This window comes from Pseudophryne corroboree, chromosome 3 (assembly GCF_028390025.1).
Source record: "Pseudophryne corroboree isolate aPseCor3 chromosome 3, aPseCor3.hap2, whole genome shotgun sequence".
NCBI classification, from domain to species: domain Eukaryota; kingdom Metazoa; phylum Chordata; class Amphibia; order Anura; family Myobatrachidae; genus Pseudophryne; species Pseudophryne corroboree.
Window position 1 is genome coordinate 275039026 of NC_086446.1, and position 18253 is coordinate 275057278.

Consider the following 18253-nt stretch of genomic DNA (forward strand, 5'->3'; position numbering starts at 1 on the left):
AAAGCATTACCACCGTATTTGGAGAAAATATGTATCTTGGTGTGAATCCAAGAAGGCTCCTACGGAGGCTTTTCAGCTGGGGCGTTTGCTCCCTTTTTTGCAAGCAGGTGTGGATGCAGGCCTAAAGTTAGGCTCCATTAAAGTACAATTTTCGGCCTTATCAATTTTCTTTCAGAAAGAATTGGCCTCCCTTCCAGAAGTTCAGACCTTCGTGAAAGGCGTACTGCACATCCAACCTCCCTTTGTGCCCCCAGTGGCACCATGGGATCTTAATGTGGTGTTGCATTTCCTGCAATCTCATTGGTTTGAACCTTTACGTAAGGCTGAGTTAAAATTCCTTACTTGGAAAGTAGTCATGTTGTTGGCCTTGGCATCCACAAGGCGGGTATCTGAATTGGCGGCTTTGTCTCACAAAAGCCCCTATTTAATCTTCCATGCTGATAGAGCGGAGTTGAGAACTCGTCAACAATTTCTGCCAAAAGTGGTTTCATCGTTTCACGTAAACCAGCCTATTGTGGGCCAGTGGCTACTGACGCCTTGGCGGATTCTAAGTCTCTCGATGTTATCAGAGCTTTGAAAATCTATGTCGCCAGAACGGCTCAGATTAGGAAGATTTGTCCTATGGGCTCCCAACAAGATTGGGGCTCCTGCTTCCAAGCAGACTATTGCACGCTGGATCTGTAATACAATTCAGCAGACTCATTCTACGGCGGGATTGCCGTTACCGAAATCGTTGAAGGACCATTCTACCAGAAAGGTGGGCTCATCCTGGGCGGCTGCCCGAGGGGTCTCAGCATTACAGCTTTGCCGAGCTGCTACTTGGTCGGGATCAAACACCTTTGCTAAGTTTTACAAGTTTGATTCCCTGGCTGAGGAGGACCTCTTGTTTGGTCAATTGGTGCTGCAGAGTCACCCGCACTCTCCCGCCCGTTCTAGAGCTTTGGTATAAACCCCATGGTTCTTGAAGCATCCCCAGCATCCTCTAGGACGTATGAGAAAATAGGATTTTAATACCTACCGGTAAATCCTTTTCTCTTAGTCCGTAGAGGATGCTGGGCGCCCATCCCAGTGCGTACTGTATCTGCAGTTATTGGGTATGTTTACACACATGGTGTGTTGCATTTAAGTCAGCCTGTTGCTGACGATATTCATGCCATGGCATGCGTTATACTGTCATTGGTTGTGTTTACACACAAAGGTTGTGTTACGCTTTATGTCAGCGTATTGCTGCATATTCTTCATGCCATCGGCTGGTTTTCTATTGAATGCCACGTTCTGCGGGATACTGGAGGTGTGAGCTGGTGAAATGCTCACCGTGGTTTATCAATAAATTCTTTCCTCGAAATGTCCGTCTCCCTGGGCACAGTTACTTAAACTGGAGTCTGGAGGAGGGGCATAGAGGGAGGAGCCAGTTCACACCCATTCAAAGTCTTAAAGTGTGCCCATGTCTCCTGCGGATCCCGTCTATACCCCATGGTTCTTGAAGCATCCCCAGCATCCTCTACGGACTAAGAGAAAAGGATTTACCGGTAGGTATTAAAATCCTATTTTTGACATAATTGTTAGACACCTTTGAGGGTTTAAGATCAATTATACAAAAACTGAGGCATTAGCCTTCTTCCCTATTGGGTGAGGTGACTCCTTTCCATTTAAATGGGCTGCAAATGATTGCTTTACTTATCTAGGTATAAAAATCCATTCTCTTCCTTCTAAATTGTATGAATTAAATTATACCCCTCTTTTTTCTAAAGCTTTTTCTGACATGACCCAATGGACACACCTTCCTTTGTCATACCATGCATATGGAAAGTATTCACAGCTCTTCACTTTTTCCACATTTTGTTATGTTACAGCCTTATTCCAAAATGGAATAAATTATTTTTTTCCCCTCAAAATTCTACACCCAATACCCTATAATGACAATGTGAAAAAAGTATTTTTTGAGATTTTTGCAAATTTATTAAAAATAAAAAACTAAGATATCACATGTACGCAGGTATTCACAGCCTTTGCTCAGTACTTTGTTGATGCACCTTTGACAGCAATTACAGCCTCAAGTCTTTTTGAATAGGATGCCACAAGCTTGACACACCTATCTTTGGGCAGTTTCACCCATTCCTCTTTGCAGCACCTCTCAAGCTCCATCAGGTTGGATGGGAAGCATCCGGTGCACAACCATTTTCAGATCTCTCCAGAGATGTTCAATTGGATTCAAGTCTGGGCTCTGGCTGGGCCACTCAAGGACATTCACAGAGTTGTCCTGAAGCCACTCCTTTGATATCTTGGCTGCGTGCTTAGGGTCGTTGTACTGCTGAAAGATGAACCGTCACCCCAGTCTGAGGTCACGAGCGCTCCAGAGCAGGTTTTTCATCCAGGATGTCTATGTACAGTACTGCATTAATCTTTTCCCTCTATCCTATCCTAATTAGCCAAAAGTATACAATGTATGATAGTTGCTATAAAGGAAGTGTTGGAGTTTCCTGAAACAACACTGGTCACAGAGGAAAAGGATTATTTGAAATTAAATAGAAAGCAGGTTGTGACTTTTCCTCCTTCAGAGAATTTGAATGCGTTCTTTGAAGAATCCTGGGCTAACCCTGAGAAGAAATTTACCCTTCCCAGAAGGATATGTGTAGCGTACCCTTTCCCTGAGGAAGACTGGCACAAATGGGAGACACCCCCAATGATAGACACCTCAGTTTCTCGGCTGTCTAAGAAAATAGTTTTGCCTGCCCCTGGTTCAGCCTCTGTAAAAGATCCAGCTGACCGCAAATTAGAAACAACCCTAAAATCCATATATACAACTAATGGAACGGTGCTCAGGCCCACCATTGCTTGTGCGTGGGTAGGTAACGCTGTGGAAAAATGGTCTGACAACTTGCTTGTTAACATAGACACAGCTGACAGGGATGAAATAGTCCTAACTCTTGGCCATATCAAAGATGCTGCAGGTTACTTAGTTGAAGCTATGAAGGATATTGGGTTGCTGAGTTCAAGATCCTCCGCTATGGCGATTTCAGCCCGCAGGGCGCTGTGGATCCGCCAATGGAATGCTGATGTGGAATCAAAAAAGAATATTGAGGCACTTCCTTACAATGGAGAAGCCCTCTTTGGAGATAAGCTGGATGCCATGATTTCAACAACTACATCAGGCAAGTCAGCATTTCTGCCTTCCGCAGCTGCTCCACCTAGGAAAGGATTTCATTCTCATACGATGCAATCCTTTCGGCCCAACAAGTCCAAAAAGGCAAAGGGTACCCCCTTCTTCGCAGGAAGAGGTCGAGGAAGAGGTAAAAAATCTACAACACCATCAGGCTCGCAGGAACAGAAGTCAACAGCTACTTCTGCTAAAACCTCAGCATGACGCTGGGGCTCCCCTGCTGGAGTACAATCGGGTGGGGGCACGTCTACTATCTTTCAGCCAGGTCTGGGTTCACTCAGATCTGGATCCTTGGGTATTGCAGATAGTATCCCAAGGGTACAAATTGGAATTTCAGGACCTTCCCCAATGCCGATTTTTCAAATCAGCCTTACCAGCTTCTGTTCACCTGAGGTTTGCGGTGCAGGACTGCCACTACCAGTTCCAAACAATGCCTTTCGGGCTCTCCACGGCACCGAGAATATTCACCAAGGTGATGGCGGAGATGATGGTTCTTCTTCGTAAGAAAGGAGTCAAAGTCCTCCCATACTTGGACGATCTCCTCATAAAAGTGAGATCCAGGGAGAAACATTGCACTGGTAGCAGCCTACGAGGCTCTACAATTTGACCGATTCCACGCCAGTGTGCTCCAATGGGACCTACTGGTCAAGTGGTCCGGATCGCACCTACACATGCACTGGAGGATAATCCTGTCAACAAAAGCCAATATTTCACTCTTGTGGTGGCTTCAAAGTTCTCACCTTGTGGAGGGACGCAGGTTTGGGATTCAGACTTGGAACCTGGTGACCACAGATGCAAGCCTCTGAGGTTGGGGAGCAGTCATGCAAGGGGAAAGCTTACAAGGACGATGGTCAACTCAAGAAGTACTCCTTCACATAAACATTCTGGAATTGAGAGCAAGTGGCACAACTTCAAGGTCGTCCCATACAGATCCAGTCAGACAATGTAACGGCAGTAGCTTACATAAACCGCCAGGGCAGAACAAAAAGCAGAGCGGCAATGGCAGAGTTGACAATGATACTCCTCTGGGCAGAAAGACATGCAAAAGCTCTGTCGGCAACTTGCATTCCGGCAGTGGACAACTGGGAAGCAGACTTCCTCAGCAGACACGATATCAATCCAGGAGAATGGGTCCTCCACCCAGAAGTCTTTGCAGAGGTAGCAGATCATGATGGCATCACGTCTAAACAAGTAGATATGATGGCATCACGTCTAAACAAGAAGCTTCAGAAATATTGTTCCAGGTCGAGAGACCCACAAGCAATAGCAATGGATGTACTGGTGACCCAGTGGGTGTTTCAGTCGGTGTATCTGTTCCCTCCACTTCCACTAATACCAAAAGTTCTCAAGATTATCAGAAGAACAAGGGTTCGAGCAATTCTCATTGCTCCAGACTGGCCAAGGAGGGCTTGGTATCCAGATCTTCAGGAGTTATGTTATGCACACCAGTGCCAGCAGGAATGTACTGGTGTCTGAACGGAGAGGGATGCAAAACAAATGAACTCACAGACAGACTGGGGAATATGACATTACATACACAGAAGGTGATAGGGTAACAAAATAAACACAAAGTGAACAGAGAAGCCCAAAGGCTAAGAAACTGGGTGTCTCCCTAGTATTAGGAATGCTCAGATGGAAAGAAGCGAGATGTTGTGATTTAATACGTAGAGAACCCGAAATGCTGTTGCTAAGGGCAACAGCAAAACCCTAAAGGGTTACCAACGGGTGTGGCAGTAAACTCCTTGGTCAGAGATGGAATAATAGACACAAGGAGAGTCTCCACAATCCTAGTCCTCGCTTGCAGTGCACTGGTTCAGCTTACTGCCACTAAACTGACACCTGAACACCTTGCACAGTGAGAGAGGATTTTGGCAGGCAAGTCTGAGAATACAGCCGCAAACTTGCTAGGTTCACAGAGTAGCAAAAGAACCCCAGCAGGTTAAACGACTGACTCCAGTCTTACTGCTAGGTCTGGATTGGCAGAGTGTAATACCAAATCCCAAGGCCTATTTGCAGTAAGCAACAAACAAATACAAAGTTTACACAGTACTAGCTAGCTTTCAGGAACTGACTAACCAACAAAGATTCAGCAGCATCTGCCTAACCTGAGAAGAGGGTTTATATAGCAGGTGCTGTCCATGCCCCACTCAGACCTCACAGACTGTGAGCACAAAAACCAGCACCGGATCCCCTGCCGTGCACAGAGCCTGTAACCACTGCACAGCAAAAGACCCGAACCGGAGTATCAGCTACGCTCAGGTTACTCCGCTAGCACTTGTCTCCCGGTTGCCATGACAACGTGGCAGCACAGAGCAGGAGACCCTAACAAGTTATTACTGGAAGATCCTCAGCCTCTTCCTCTTCACGAGGACCTACTTCAGCAGGGGCCGTTTGTCTATCAAGACGTACCGCGGCTGCGTTTGACGGCATGGCTGTTGAGCTCCAGATCCTAGCCCGTAGGGGTATTCCCAATGAAGTCATTCCCACACTTATTCTGGCCAGGAAAGGGGTAACGTCCAAACATTACCATCGTATTTGGATAACATATGTATCTTGGTGTGAATCCAAGAAGTCTCCTGCAGTGGAGTTTAAATTAGGACGTCTTCTCCTATTTCTACAGGTGGGTTTGGATGCTGGATTGAGATTAGGGTCTATCAAGGTCCAAATTTCGGCCTTGTCCATTTTCTTTCAGAAACAGTTGGCTTCCCTTCCTGAGGTCCAGACGTTCATGAAGGGAGTTCTGCGCATCCAACCTCCCTTTGTGCCTCCTGTGGCGCCATGGGATCTTAATGTGGTGTTGCAGTTCCTTAAATAAGACTGGTTTGAGCCTCTACAAGAGGTAGAGTTGAAGTTTTTCACTTGGAAAGTGGTCATGCTGTTGGCCTTGGCCTCAGGCAGACGAGTGTCTGAATTAGGGGCTCTGTCACACAAGATTCTTAATTTGATTTTTTATAAAGACAGAGCTGAACTGCGGACACGTCAGCATTTTTTTCCAAAGGTTTCCATATCAACCAACCTGTGGTGGTGCCAGTGGCTTCTGACACCTCAGCCGTTTCAAAGGCCTTGGATGTCATCAGAGCGTTGAAAACTTATATGTTACAAGAACGGCTCGGATAAGGAAAACAAAATCTTTGTTTGTCCTCTATGACCCCCAACAAGATTGGGAGTCCTGCTTCTAAGCAGACTATTGCGCACTGGATCAGAGGTACCATTCAGCATGCTTATTCCACGGCAGGATTGCAGTTACAGGGTTCGGTAAAGGCCGACTCTACAAGCAAAGTGGGTTCTTCCTGGGCTGCTGCCCGGGGTTTCTCGGCTTTGCAAATTTGCAGAACAGCTACTTGGTCAGGGGCAAACACGTTTGCTAATTTTTACAGGTTTGACACCTTGGCTGCTGACAACCTTCAGTTTGGTCAGTCAGTTCTGCAGGAACATTAGCACTTTCCTGCCCATACTGGGAGCTTTGGTACATCCCCATTGTTCTAGGACGTAAGAGAAAATAGGATTTTAATTACCTACCGGTAAATCCTTTTCTCGTAGTCCATAGAGGATGCTGGGCGCCCGCCCAGTGCTCATTTTTCCTGCAAATTACGTTTTGTCTTTTTACACAGGTTCTCATGTGTTAAGATGTTTTACAGCAGTTGCTGTTACGTTATGCATGCACGTTAGCATGGGTTATGTTAAAGGCCATGTTAGGCGACATGTTTTTGGTATGGTGTGAGCTGGTGTGAATCTCGCCACTAGTTTAATGTAAATTCTTCTCTCTAAGTTGTCTGTCTCCTCGGGCACAGTTTCTATACTGAGGTCTGGAGGAGGGGCATAGAGGGAGGAGCCAGTTCACACTGTTGAAAAGTCTTAAAGTGCCGAAGGCTCCTGCGGAACCGTCTATACCCCATGTTACTAAAATGGACCCCAGCATCCTCTACGGACTACGAGAAAAGGATTTAACCTATTTTTTCATAGTTCATGTTTCAACCCGAATTTAAAGTTTTCCATATGTGATGCCCCTACTTCTGACTATTACAAATGTGAGGAGTCCGATGCAGTTTATGGTCCTGTCCACGGTACAATTAATGGCTAAATCTTCAGGATTATATAACCAACCAATTAAAAATTAAGTTCACAATTGATAAAACCTGTGCTTTTGAGGGTATTTGCTCCAAGGAGAACTTAAGTGAACTATCCAAAGATGATAATTTATTGTTAACAAAACTGGACACCAGTACTATATTTTTAATACTACTAACTGCTTGCCTACTAACAACCAGTTACTGGGTATTCAGAATCTGAGAGCCTTGAGAACTGGCAACAATTGTATCATCTGCTTACTAAACTTGTAACAGACTAACAACGTTTTAATCTATTCTGAGGAGCAAAGGAATTGGTGTGGTCTGTTTTGTTCATTTATTCATCCATCTGTGTATTTTTCTAATTTTTGTATGTATTTGTTTTTATGGATTTATTTTGTATATGAAAAATTATATATAATTTTTCATATACATTTGTCTATATATAAAAATTACCTAGCGCAGTAATCATTTATACTTACTAATAATTTACTAAACAGACCTTATTTACTTGCATCTTTGGTATATGTTACTATGTATTGGAATTAAACTAATAGTGCCAGGAATTCTAGTGTGTTTGCTATATTTGTAACAACACTGGCAGCTGCTACAAAATAAAAACAAAGAAACCTATATTGTTTCAATGGATCTCTTCTGAACATGTGTCCATATGTAAAAGTTGACAATATTTAAAAACCAGTGCAATTGTTTATGTAACCAGACACAACTCTGATGAGGAGAAGTGCGCCACTATACCTTAAATGAACACATTACAAGTGTACTGCTCTCCAACCCGCAAAACAGTTAATAAAGAGAAAAGGGGAAAACAGATACAGAATGCAGTAACAACTGATCAAACAATAAACACAAATATGCAGAGAAATGCAAGTACAGTATAACACACCAACAAGGACTTAAAGGTAACAGACCAAATACATACGCAGGCGCTCCCTGCATCCTGGCCACAGTCGTCAGCAGATAACCGCGATGATTTGAGATAGGAATTCTAATGCTTACTGTGGCTTGTCCGATATTTATACAGGACTTCAAACCCACACCATGCAGTGGGGGATACACTGCTACAATTGGTCAGTAAAGTACACAGTTTCAAATCTTGATAGTCCATTGGTCCCCTTCAAAGGTATCTTATCTGGTATCTTAACGTATCATATCTGGATCCGTTTGGAGTGCAGGACACTGGTGTGATGGCAGCATAAACACTTAACGCGTTTCCCTAGGCTCGTCACCTAGCTTCATCAGAAGTCTGATCCAGATATGGACTTTTGAACCAATTATCTTGGAAATATTTCCCTGTGGGATTCCATCTATACAGCACCGATTGGAGAGACCCAGCGCTCATACGAACAACACAGCTTGCCTGCTGGCTATTTCAAATCTCTGGAAGTCTCCATCAACAAGGGTAACACCAGCTGTTTGCATTTCTTCTCCCCAGGGAACTTTGCATATTTTCAGTCCGGGATCCTTTGTGGACACTTACTAGCAGCTACTATTAACCACTTCTGAGCTCCATCAATGCCCTTAACTACATGTGTATATTGGAATTATTTCCTGCTTTTAGCATGTGATGTTTAGTTTATTAATACATTTTATGTTATTTTATTGAAATTCATCCACAGTTTTTATTATTGGGGAAACATCCAGCGCCAGTTCCTTCCTTTTTTTATTCATGATTTAGAGACACATTGAATGTGTGGGATAAAGGACAGTTCAGAGTCAAGGATAACACCTAGGCAGCGAGCTTGTGGGGTAGGGTAGATTGTTGAGTTGTAAACAGTTATGACGATATGAGGTTGGTAACTACTCTTGGCTGTCGGAAATATAATTAATTCTGTTTTGGAAATGTTGAGTTTGAGGTGGTGAGATGACATCCCAAGATAAAATGGCATAAAGGCATTAAGTTGCAAGGACCAATACAAATGGTGACAAATCTGGGGAGGATAGATAGATTTCAGTATCATCAGTGTACACATGATACTGAAAACCTAAGGAGCTGATTAGTTTACCAATGTGATTGAGTAAAGCAGAGGACCTAGGACTGAGCCTTGTAGTACTCCAACTGATAGAGGAATCAGAGAAGCAAACACTGAAAGAGCAATTAGATAGGTAGGATGAGAGCCAACAAAAAGGGCTGTGTCCTGAAGACCTAGGGATTGTAGTGTTTGAATGAGAAGAGAGGGGTCAACAGTGTCAAAAGCAGCAGGGAGATCTAGTAGAATAAGAAGTTAGTAATGGCCTTTTGATCTAGCATAGACGAGATCATTCACTACTTTAGTCAGTGCTGTCTCTGTGGAGTGTTGGGAACGAAGGCCTCACTAAAGTGGGTCCAATAAATAGTGAGAGTTAAGAAAGTATGTGAGGCCTTTGATTACCATTTGCATTAATGGATATTAAGAACTGGAAAGTGTATGGTACCATCAACACATTGCATAGATCAGGTCATCCCTCCAAACTGGGTAATATTAACATTTTGAGCAAGGAAGCTACCAAGGAGACAATGGCAGCTTTGGAGGACTTAAAAGTCTTTTATGTCTGCGATTGATCGATCTGTGCACGTGACAGCTATCTGACAAGTTTACACAAAGCTGGCTTGTATGGCAGGATGACAAACAAGAATCCTCTTCTGAAAAAGTGACACTCATTTGCACTTTAAAAAAACAAACAAACACTTGGAAGATTGTTAAGCCATGTGGCAAAAGGCTGTATGGTCAGATGAGAACATGTCAGAATTTTGTACACCAAACTCCAAGAGGTATGTTTGGTGAAAAGTAATCACTGCGCACCATCCATAACACCATACCCAATGCAAAGCATGATGGTGGCAACATTATGTTATGCAAGTGTTTCTCTTCAGCTCAAAGTGGGCAGTTGGTTAGGATTGAAAGGAAGATGGATGCTACAAAGTACGTCCAAATTCTTAAGGAAAGCATGCAGCACGCTGCTAGACAGGTGGTTCACCTTCCACCATGACTATAACACTAAATATACCACCAAGAAAGCAATGCAGTTGCTCAAGAATAAGAAGGTGAATGTCCTTCATAAGCCAAGTCAGCGCCTTGACATAAATCCGAGAAAACTCTGTGGATGGATTTGAAGAAAGTAGTCTATCACCACTTACTGCAAATATGACTGAACTTGAAGAATTTACAAATATTCCCCAATCTGGATGCTCAAAGCTGGTATAGACTTATCATAATAGACTGATGGCGTGAATTGCCACAAAAGGTTTCATGGCATTTAAACAAATGGCTGGCAAACCCAGTGTGGAACTTTCCTACTTGCTAGGACCTGCATTGCCTTCTAAACAGCAGGACAATAATTTACATCAGTACTCCCAAATTGGTGAAGTATAAAGTTCATGTTATTAAGCAGAGACGGCCTTCTTATTAATATTTATGAAACTGAGCTTTGCTGCCCCAACACCTGTGGCGACTAGCAGCCGGCTTATGCATGCATTCTAAATAATACTATATTATTATTGTTCACTTAAACCAGCAAGTCCTAAGCTAAAAGGACATATCATAATAGACTGATGCCGGTAATTGCCACAAAAGGTTTCTCTAGAAAGTATTACATCTGGGAGCTAATCACTTTTTTAACCCTGTTCTAGTTTTTTATTTTATATTAATTTTTCATTAGTTGATTTTTGCAAGGCAAAATATGTAAATCAAGCTGGTAAAAGTTTAACTTAATTAATCTGGGCGATGTGACAAATTGTAATGATTTTGTCAGGGTTTTATTGTTTCTATAGGCATTGTAGATCCGAGAAGTCAGGATCTTTGTAATTACATTGAATCCTTTTATCCTACTTCATTAGCCAACCAATGGCATTCTGGTGGTGTTCTTGTTGGCTTGTTTTCTCTAACGTCCTAAGTGGATGCTGGGGACTCCGTAAGGACCATGGGGAATAGCGGCTCCGCAGGAGACTGGGCACAAAAGTAAAGCTTTAGAACTACCTGGTGTGCACTGGCTCCTCCCCCTATGACCCTCCTCCAAGCCTCAGTTAGTTAGATTTTTGTGCCCGAACGAGAAGGGTGCACACTAGGTGGCTCTCCTGAGCTGCTTAGTGAAAAGTTTAGTTTTAGGTTTTTTATTTTCAGTGAGACCTGCTGGCAACAGGCTCACTGCATCGAGGGACTAAGGGGAGAAGAAGCGAACTCACCTGCGTGCAGAGTGGATTGGGCTTCTTAGGCTACTGGACATTAGCTCCAGAGGGACGATCACAGGCCCAGCCATGGAAGGTCCCAGAGCCGCGCCGCCGGCCCCCTTACAGAGCCAGAAGACAGAAGAGGTCCGGAAAATCGGCGGCAGAAGACGTCCTGTCTTCAACAAGGTAGCGCACAGCACTGCAGCTGTGCGCCATTGCTCTCAGCACACTTCACACTCCGGTCACTGAGGGTGCAGGGCGCTGGGGGGGGGGGGCGCCCTGAGACGCAATAAAAACACCTTGGATGGCAAAAAATGCATCACATATAGCTCCTGGGCTATATGGATGAATTTAACCCCTGCCAGAATACATAGAAAAAACGGGAGATAAGGCCGCCGATAAGGGGGCGGAGCCTATCTCCTCAGCACACTGGCGCCATTTTCCCTCACAGCTCCGTTGGAGGGAAGCTCCCTGGCTCTCCCCTGCAGTCACTACACTACAGAAAGGGTTAAAAAAGAGAGGGGGGCACTAATTACGCGCAGTATTAAAAGATACAGCAGCTATAAGGGGAAAAACACTTATATAAGGTTATCCCTGTATATATATATAGCGCTCTGGTGTGTGCTGGCATACTCTCCCTCTGTCTCCCCAAAGGGCTAGTGGGGTCCTGTCCTCTATCAGAGCATTCCCTGTGTGTGTGCTGTGTGTCGGTACGTTTGTGTCGACATGTATGAGGAGAAAAATGATGTGGAGACGGAGCAGATTGCCTGTAATAGTGATGTCACCCCCTAGGGGGTCGACACCTGAGTGGATGAACTGTTGGAAGGAATTACGTGACAGTGTCAGCTCTGTATAAAAGACAGTGGTTGACATGAGACAGCCTATAGAGCATTTAAAAGATGCATTTCTATATATGCGTGATGCACAGCGGAATATTTGCCGACTGGCATCAAGTCTAAGTGCGTTGTCCTTTTCTACCAGTAGAGGGTTATGGACATGACAGTGGTCAGGTGATGCGGATTCCAAACGGCATTTGGAAGTATTGCCTTATTAAGGGGAGGAGTTATTTGGGGTCGGTCTTTCAGACCTGGTGGCCACGGCAACAGCTGGGAAATCCACGTTTGTACCCCAGGTCGCCTCTCAACATAAGAAGACGCCATATTATCAGGCGCAGTCTTTTCGTGGGCAAGCGGGCAAAAGGTTCCTCATTTCTGCCCCGTGACAGAGGGAGAGGAAAAAGGCTGCAGAAATCAGCCAGTTCCCAGGAACAGAAACCCTCTCCCGCCTCTGCCAAGCCCTCAGTATGACGCTGGGGCTTTACAAGCAGAATCAGGCACGGTGGGGGCCCGTCTCAATGAATTTCAGCGCGCAGTGGGCTCACTCGCAAGTAGACCCCTGGATCCTTCAGGTGATATCTCAGGGGTACAAATTGGAATTCGAGACGTCTCCCCCTCGCCGTTTCCTAAAGTCGGCTTTACCGATGTCTCCTTCTGACAGGGAGGCAGTTTTGGAAGCCATTCACAAGCTGTATTCCCAGCAGGTGATAATCAAGGTACCCCTCCTGCAACAGGGAACGGGGTATTATTCCACACTGTTGTGGTACCGAAGCCGGACAGCTCGGTGAGACCGATTCTAAATCTAAAATCTTTGAACACTTACATACAGAAGTTCAAATTCAAGATTGAGTCACTCAGAGCAGTGATTGCGAACCTGGAAGAAGGGGACTACATGATGTCTCGGGACATCAAGGATGCTTACCTTCATGTCCCAATTTACCCTTCTCACCAAGGGTACCTCAGGTTTATGGTACAGAACTGTCACTATCAGTTTCAGACGCTGCCGTATGGATGGTCCACGGCACCCCGGGTCTTTACCAAGGTAATGGCCGAAATGATGATACTCCTTCGAAGGAAGGGAATTTTAGTTATCCCTTACTTGGACGATTCCCTGATAAGGGTAAGATCCAGGGAACAGTTGGAGGTCGGTGTAGCACTATCTCAGGTAGTGTTGCGGCAGCACGATTGGATTCTCAATATTCCAAAATCGCAGCTGATTCCGACGACTCGTCTTCTGTTCTTAGGGATGATCCTGGACACAGTCCAGAAAAAGGTGTTTCTCCCGGAGGAGAAAGTCAGGGAGTTATCCGAGCTAGTCGGGAACCTCCTATAACCGAGCCAAGTCTCAGTACATCAATGAAATGGTTCTGGGAAAAATGGTGGCTTCCTATGAAGCAATCCCATTCGGCAGATTCCACGCAAGAACTTTCCAGTGGGACCTGCTGGACAAATTGTCCGGGTCGCATCTTCAGATGCATCAGCGGATAACCCTGTCACCAAGCACAAGGGTGTCTCTCCTGTGGTGGTTGCAGAGTGCTCATCTTCTATAGGGCCGCACATTCAGGACTGGGTCCTGGTGACCACGGATGCCAGCCTGCGAGGCTGGGGAGCAGTCACACAGGGAAGGAATTTCCAGAGCTTATGGTCAAGCCTGGAGACATCACTTCACATAAATATCCTGAAGCTAAGGGCCATTTACAATGCTCTAAGCTCAGCAAGACCTCTGCTTCAAGGTCACCCGGAGTTGATCCATTCGGACAACATCACGGCAGTCACCCACGTAAACAGACAGGGTGACACAAGAAGCAGAAGGGCAATGGCAGAAGCTGCAAGGATTCTTCGCTGGGCGGAAAATCATGTGATAGCACTGTCAGCAGTATTCATTCCGGGAGTGGACAACTGGGAAGCAGACTTCCTCAGCAGACACGACCTCCACCCGGGAGAGTGGGGACTTCACCCAGAAGTCTTCCACATGTTTATAAAACTGGACAAGTATTGCGCCAGGTCAAGGGACCCTCAGGCAATAGCTGTAGACGCTCTGGTAACACAGTGGGTGTACCAGTCAGTGTATGTGTTCCCTCCTCTGCCTCTCATAGCCAAGGTACTGAGAATTATAAGATGGAGAGGAGTAAGCACTATATTCGTGGCTCCGGATTGGCCAAGAAGGACTTGGTAACCGGAACTTCAAGAGATGCTCACGGAGGATCCGTGGCCTCTACCTCTAAGAAGGGACCTGCTCCAGCAAGGACCCTGTCTGTTCCAAGACTTACCGCGGCTGCGTTTGACGGTATGGCGGTTGAACGCCGGATACTGAAGGAGAAAGGCATTCCGAATGAAGTCATTCCTATCCTGATCAAAGCCAGGAAAGATATAACCGCAAAACATTATCACAGCATTTGGCGAAAATATGTTGCGTGGTGCGAGGCCAGTAAGGCCCCGACAGAAGAATTTTCAACTGGGTCGATTCCTACATTTCCTGCAAACAGGAGTGTCTATGGGCCTGAAATGGGAGTCCGTTAAGGTTCAAATTTCGGCCCTGTCAATTTTCTTCCAAAAAGAACTAGCTTCAGTCCCTGAAGTTCAGACGTTTGTGAAAGGGGTACTGTATATACAGCCTCCTTTTGTGCCTCCAGTGGCACCTTGGGATCTAAATGTAGTTTTTGGGTTCCAAAAGTCACATTGGTTTGAACCACTTAAATATGTGGAGTTAAAATATCTCACATGGAAAGTGGTCATGCTGTTGGCCCTGGCCTGGGCCAGGTGCGTGTCAGAATTGGCGGCTTTATCCTGTAAAAGCCCTCATCTGATTTTCCATTCGGACAGGGCGGAATTGAGGACTTGTCCTCAGTTTCTCCCTAAGGTGGTTTTTCAGCGTTTCACCTGAATCAACCTATTGTGGTGCCTGCGGCTACTAGGGACTTGGAGGACTCCAAGTTGCTAGACGTTGTCAGAGCCCTGGAAATATAGGTTTCCAGGACGGCTGGAATCAGAAAATCTGACTCGCTGTTTATTCGGTATGCACCCAACAAGCTGGGTGCTCCTGCTTCTAAGCAGACTATTGCTCGTTGGATTTGTAGTACAATTCAGCTTGCACATTCTGTGGCAGGCCTGCCACAGCCAAAATCTGTAAAAGCCCATTCCACAAGGAAGGTGGGCTCATCTTGGGCGGCTGCCCGAGGGGTCTCGGCTCTTCAACTTTGCCGAGCTGCAACTTGGTCAGGGGCAAACACGTTTGCTAAATTCTACAAATTTGATACCCTGGCTGAGGAGGACCTTGAGTTCTCTCATTCGGTGCTGCAGAGTCATCCGCACTCTCCCGCCCGTTTGGGAGCTTTGGTATAATCCCCATGGTCCTTACGGAGTCCCCAGCATCCACTTAGGACGTTAGAGAAAATAAGAATTTACTTACCGATAATTCTATTTCTCGTAGTCCGTAGTGGATGCTGGGCGCCCATCCCAAGTGCGGATTGTCTGCAATACTGGTACATAGTTATTGTTACCAAAAAATCGGGTTATTGCTGTAGTGAGCCATTTTTTCTAGAGGCTCTTCTGTTATCATGCTGTTAACTGGGTTTAGATCACAAGTTATATGGTGTGATTGGTGTGGCTGGTATGAGTCTTACCCGGGATTCAAAATCCTTCCTTATTGTGTACGCTCGTCCGGGCACAGTATCCTAACTGAGGCTTGGAGGAGGGTCATAGGGGGAGGAGCCAGTGCACACCAGGTAGTTCTAAAGCTTTACTTTTGTGCCCAGTCTCCTGCGGAGCCGCTATTCCCCATGGTCCTTACGGAGTCCCCAGCATCCAATACGGACTACGAGAAATAGAATTATCGGTAAGTAAATTCTTATTATTTTCTTTAATTTTCTCAACTGTTTTCTTCTTTCAGGTCTCTGTGGTTCTCCAATCCTGAAGCTGTGTTTGTCAAATAACTGAAGGATCTATGTCAAGAGAATATAGAGTAGGGATGTGCGGCTGGCACTTTTCGTGTTTTGGTTCTAATTCCATTTTCGTGTATTGGTTTTGGCTTGGTTTTGCAAAACCACCCTTTAGTGTTTTGGTTTTGGATCTGGATGATTTTTGAAAAAAACCATAAAAACACTAAAATCACAGAATTTGGGGTTAATTTTGCTCCTGCGGTATTATTAACCTCAATAACATTCATTTCCACTCATTTCCAGTCTATTCTGAACACCTCACATCTCACAATATTGTTTATAGGCCTAAAAGTTGCACCGAGGTGGCTGTATGACTAAGCTAAGCAACATAAGTGTGTGGCACAAACACCTGGCCCATCTAGGAGTGGCACTGCAGTTGCAGACAAAATGGCACTATTCAAAAACTAGTCCCCAAACAGCACAAGATGCAAAGAAGAAAAAGAGGTGCAATTAGGTAGATGGATGGCCAAGCTAAGCGACACAAGTGTGCGGCACAAACACCTGGCCCATCTAGGAGTGGCACTGCAGTTACAGACAGGATGGCACATAAAAAAATTAGTCCCCAAATAGCACGATGCAAAGAAGAAAAAGAGGTGCAAGGTGGAATTGTCCTTGGGCCCTCCCACCCACCCTTATGTTGTATAAACAGGACATGCACACTTTAACAAACCCATCATTTCAGCGACAGGGTCTGCCACTCGACTGTGGCTGAAATGACTGGTTTGTTTGGGCCCCCACCAAAAAAGAAGCAATCAATCTCTCCTTGCACAAACTGGCTCTACAGAGATTCCTCACCCCTTTCACCATGTACATTCTCCTCACTGAGTATTAATTTGTCCCCACTTGTAGGGGGCGTGCAAATGGTGGAAGGAGCCACCTCTTCCAGTCCAGTGTTGGGAAGGTTAGGAATCGCAACCGCCAACACACTTGGACTTTCCTTGGGGATTTGTGATACCATCTCAGAGCGCACAGTTCTTTTCTGTGCTCTTTCCAGCTTAACTCTTTTAATTTTTCTAGTGGGAGGATGAGGGCTTCCATCGTCATGTGAAGCTGAACCACTAGCCATGAACATAGGCCAGGGCCTCAGCCGTTCCTTGCCACTCCATGTTGTAAATGGCATATTGGCAAGTTTACGTTACTCAGACAATTTACATTTCTTTTTTTGTTTCTTTTTACTGAACTTTGTCTTTTTGGATTTTACACGCCCTCTACTATCACATTGGGCATCGGCCTTGGCAGACGACATTGATGGTATTTCATCGTCTATGTTATGGCTAGTGGCAGCAGCTTCAGCACTAGGAGGACGTGGTTCTTCTTGATCTTTCCCTATTTTCTCCTCAAAATTTTTGTTCTCCATTATATTTTGAGAGTTATAAGAGACAATATGCGTCACAGGAATTACTGGAATTACTGATGACACAGGACACTACCAATGGTCTGATGCAGCCTAACAGGTTGTTATAATTGTTATACTGCAGCAGTGGATATATAGCAGCAGCATATATCGCCACTGGAATTACTGATGACACAGGACACACACTACCACTGGTCTGATGTAGCCCAACAGCTTTTTAATAATAATATAATTGTAAGTAATTTGTTATACTGCAGCAGTGTATATAAAAAAACAGCAGCGTATATCGCCACTGGAATTACTGATGACACAGGACACACACTACCACTGGTCTGATGCAGCCCAACAGCTTTTTAATAATAATATAATTGTAAGTAATTTGTTATACTGCAGCAGTGGATATATATAGCAGCAGCGTATATCATCACTGGAATTACTGATGACACAGGACACACACTACCACTGGTCTGATGCAGCCCAACAGCTTTTTAATAATAATATAATTGTAATTTGTTATACTGCAGCAGTGGATATATATAGCAGCAGCGTATATCGTCACTGGAATTACTGATGACACAGGACACTGGATATATGGCAGCAGAGAACACCAACACTGTGACTGCCTGGACTGATGCAGCACAATACACTGAGTGACTACACTGGACTGGTCTGCACAACACAGACCCACTTTACAGTTACAATTGATATATGGCAGCAAAGAACACCCAACACT

The 18253-nt window shown here is 45.0% G+C and overlaps 1 protein-coding gene across 5 annotated transcripts in view; it reads left to right on the top strand.

Annotated features, from left to right (window-relative positions):
* RAD21L1 (RAD21 cohesin complex component like 1) overlaps positions 1-18253 on the top strand; it is a 619411-nt gene that overhangs the window by 429734 nt on the left and 171424 nt on the right. The gene's annotated exons all lie outside the window — the stretch shown is intronic.